Source organism: Piliocolobus tephrosceles, chromosome 6 (genome assembly GCF_002776525.5).
Source record: "Piliocolobus tephrosceles isolate RC106 chromosome 6, ASM277652v3, whole genome shotgun sequence".
NCBI lineage: Eukaryota > Metazoa > Chordata > Mammalia > Primates > Cercopithecidae > Piliocolobus > Piliocolobus tephrosceles.
Genome location: NC_045439.1, coordinates 59,004,547 through 59,008,887, shown reverse-complemented (window position 1 = coordinate 59,008,887; position 4,341 = coordinate 59,004,547). Strand labels below are relative to the sequence as shown.

General features: G+C 33.8%; 1 pseudogene; it reads right to left on the bottom strand.

Moving 5' to 3' along the window:
- Positions 1 to 2,195: 2,195 nt before the first annotated feature.
- LOC111549532 lies at positions 2,196 to 2,287 on the bottom strand (annotated as a pseudogene).
- Between the last annotated feature and the right edge of the window lie 2,054 nt (positions 2,288 to 4,341).

Below are 4,341 nucleotides of genomic sequence, written 5' to 3'. Positions count from 1 at the left end.
TCCTATGTATGTGCATAGAAGTGTTCATAATCTTCTCTGATGATTGTTTATATTTTTGTGGGGTCAGTGTTAATATCCCCCTTGTTTCTGATTGTGTTTATTTGAATCTTGTGTCTTTCCTTCTGTATTAGTCTGGCCAGCAGTCTATCCATTTTATTAACTTTTTCAAAAACAACAAGCTCCTGGATTTACCGATCTTTTGAATGGGTTTTTTTGTGTTTCAATCTCCTCCAGTTCACCTCTGATTTTTGTTATTTTCTGTCTTCTGCTAGGTTTGGGATTTGTTTGCTCTTGCTTCTCTAGTTTTATTAGTTGTAATATTAGGTTATTTACTTGACATCTTTCTGACTTTTTGATGTGGGCATTTAGTGCTATAAATTTTCCTCTTAACATTGCCTTAACTGTGTCTCAAAGATTCTGGTATGTTGTAACTTTGTTCTTATTAGTTTAAAAAAACTTCTTGATTTATGCCTTAATTTTATTATTGGCCTAAATAATAGGTATTTAGGAGCAGATTATTTAATTTCCATTCACTGTATAGTTTTGGGTGAATTTCTTAGTCTTAATCAGTAATTGGATTATACTATGGCCTGAAAGACTGTTATGATTTCAGTTCTTTTGCATTTGCTGAGAAGTGTTTTACTCCCAATTACATGACTGATGTTAGAATATGTGCCATGTAGCAACGAGAAGGTATATTTTGTTGTTTTTGGGTGGAGAGTTATTTTAATATTTATCAGGTCCTTTTGATCCAGTGTTGAGTTCAGGTCCTGAATACCTTTATCAATTTTCTGCCTCAAAGATATGTCTAATATTGTCAGTGAGGTGTTAAAGTCTCCTACCATTATTGTGTGGAAGTCTAAGTCTCTTTGAAGATCTCTAAGAACTTGCTTTATGAATCTGAATGTTCCTGTGTTGGGTGCATATATATTTAGGATAGTTAGATCTTCTTGTTTAATTGAACCCTTAACCATTATGTAATGGCCTTCTTTGTCTTTTTTGACATTTGTTGGTTTAAATCTGTTTTGTCAGAAACTAGGATTGCAGCCCCGTTTTCTGTTTTCCATTCTCCTGGTAGATTTTTCTCTGTCCCTTTATCTTGAGCCTATGTGTGTCACTGCATGTGAGATGGGTCTTTTGAAGACAGCATATCAAAGGATTTTAGGACTTTATCCCACTTGCCAGTCTGTGTCTTTTAATTGGGGCATTTAGCACATTTATATTTAAGGTTGGTATTGTTGTGTGAAGATTTGATCCTGTCATCACAATGCTAACTGGCTATTTTGCAGACTTACGTATTTACTTTATAATGTCACTGGTCTGTGCACTTCAATGTGTTTTGTAGTGAGTAGTAATGATGTCGGTGTTTCGTTTTTGTATTTAGTGCTTCCTTCAGGAGCCCTTGTAAGGCAGGTCTGTGGTAACAAATTTCTCAACACTTGTTTGTCTAAAAAGCATCCAATTTCTCCTTAGCTTATGAACTTCTGGGTTGGAATTTCTTTTCTTAAAAATGTTGAATATTGGCCCCCAGTCTCTTCTGGCTTGTAGGGTGTCAGCGGAGAGGTCCACTCTTAGCCTGATGAGCTTCCCTTTGTGTGTGATCTGGTCTTTCTCTCTAGCTGCCTTTAATTTTTTTTTTCTTTCATTTTGACCTTGGGGAATCTGATAATTATATGTCTTCGGGATGATCTTCTTGTGAAGCATCTTACAGGGATTCTCCTCATTTCCTGAATTGAATGTTGGCCTCTGCAGCTAGGTTGGGGAAATTCTCTTGGATGACATCCTGAAATATGTTTTCTGAGTTGGTTACATTCTCCCTATCTCTTTCAGGTGCAGCAATCAGTTGTAGATTCAGTCTGTTTGCATAATCCCATGCTTCTAAGAGGTTTTGCTCATTCATTCTCATTTGTTTTTCTCTATTCTTGTCTGCCTGTCTTATGTCAGAAAGTCATTCTTCAAGCTCTGACATTCTTTCCTCTGCTTGGGCTATTCTGCTATTAATATTTGTAATTGCATTATGAAATTCTTGTGTTTTTCAGCTCTGCCAGTTCAGTTACTTTCTTCTCGATACTATTTTGTCTGTCAGCTCGTTCAATTCTTATCTTGATTTTTAGCTTCCTTGCATTGGGTTAGAATGTATTTCTGTAGTTCAATTAACTTTGTACCTATCATTCTGAATTCTACTTCAGAGCCATAAAAATATGGAATACTTCAGCATTGCACAGGTGCCACGATAATCTTTTCTGTGTCATTCCAATTTTAGTATTTGTCCTACCAAAGTAAGCACTGTCCTTCAATTTTTAGGAGTTCTTTAAATAGTAAGGATATCAACACTGTGTCTGTGGTATAGCCTATGAATATTATCTCCTAAATGTCAACAGTATTTTGCCTTGTTTATGATTACTTTGCAATGTGTTTGTTCAGGGAATCAGATTTATAGCTCTTTCTTTCATTTCCTTTGGATTTGACTCAGAGTTCCATACCATTGTTAAAGAGTAATTTGCCTAAGTTTCTTCTAGTATTTGTAAGGTTTTCTTTTTACTTTTAGATACCTAAGTTATTTGGAGTTTACTCTTTTATATGGTATGAGGTATGGGCCAAATTTTATTTATATGGCTATGGTTTTTCAGCATCATTTATTTAAAAATCTGTCTTGCCCCAGTGGTTTAAGATGCCATTTTATCATATACTAAATTTCTCTATGTGCTGGGGTTAATTTCTGTACTTTCTCTTGCCATGTTTGCCTGTACATCACTACTTTAATTTTACAGGTAGTTATCACATGTTTTAGTGTTAGAGCAGAGCTACTTTCCTATCATAAATATATTTTTCAAAATTTTCTGGCTATTCTTGCATGTTTATTTTTTCATATGAACTTTAGTGTCACAATTTGATTCACTCCCAACAATAGTTTGTTGGCATTTGTATTCTTATCGCATTCACTTTATATATTAATATATGGATAATTGTTACCTTTTAAATATTGTGTTGTTGTTTGGTTTAATTCTATTTCTGTACCCTTTAGTGTTGTCCTAACATTTTTCTGTATAAGATTTGCACATTTCTTGTTAATTTTTTCTAAATATTTAATATTTATTATTGCTATTATAACTAAAGTTTTCCTACCAATATGTCATCTGTTTATTATTTCTGAATAAAAAACAATGGATTTTTGAGAATTAATTTTATATTCTGCTACTTGACTGAATTATTTTATGATTTGACTTAGATTTAACATTGATTGTTGCTATCATTGTTTTATGGTGCTGCTCCTATCATCTCAAAATAGAGACTAGCTGACTTTTTCTTTACCCCTTTTTGGACCACTAATTAATTTATCCTCCCTATTTGCATTGGATAATAGTACCAATACAATAATAGCTGGCATAGTGGGCATCTTTTTCTTGTCTCTGATCTAAGTTATAATACCTGTAGTGTTTATTAAAGAGAACACTGGAGGTACTAAGTAAGATAAAGTAATTAATTTCATCCCATCTTTCCCATTGAAAGAAACTATAAAACCTGAAGAGAATGAAAAAATAAGCTATTTGGTGATAATTATATGCAAACAAACAAGCAAACACATAACCATACCTAAATCTAAACCCTATCTATACCTTATATACAAATTAACTCAAAATGTAACACAAGTCTAAATGTAAACACAGAAAAATTATTTGTGACCTAGGATTAATCAAAGTGTTATTCATGAAACCAAAAGCATGATCCATAAGCACCTCCTCCCCTCAGTAATTATTGCAAAACTATAGGGGGTTTTATTTGTTTTGTTGTTTGGGGAAGGATTATGAGTCCTCTCTTGTCCCATAGAATCCAAATAAGGTCTTCTTTTTCTTCTTTTCTCCTTCATCATCCTATTGCCAAAAGGTGCTTCTGCCTTCTTGTTTGTCTCCTTTTCTTCCCCAGAAGCTATGCCTTTTTAAATTTCCCTTTAAATGTATTCTATCCCTTTATATGTCATGGTCCATTGTAAGTTATACTTGCCCCTTTAAATACTGCCCCCCCTTTAAATCATATACGTATATTTTAAACTCCTTCCCTTGTAGTTAATGTCACAATCTGCTTGGATGACATTTATGCAGTATTTTAGATTTAGAATGGATTGAATATTTTTAGTGTCCATTGCAAATCATCTTTAGGCTCCTTTGGCTAATCTCTCTGTTATAGCTTTCCCACAGTTTTTCTCATTCCATCTTTGCTTGCCACAAAGCCTTGTGTCTGTGCAAGAGCATTGCGGCAGCCTGAGAGATCTGCACTGGGATTTGGTGGGATATTTTTATCTTTTTACTTACAGGTATTTACAATTTCAGCATTGTATTCAAA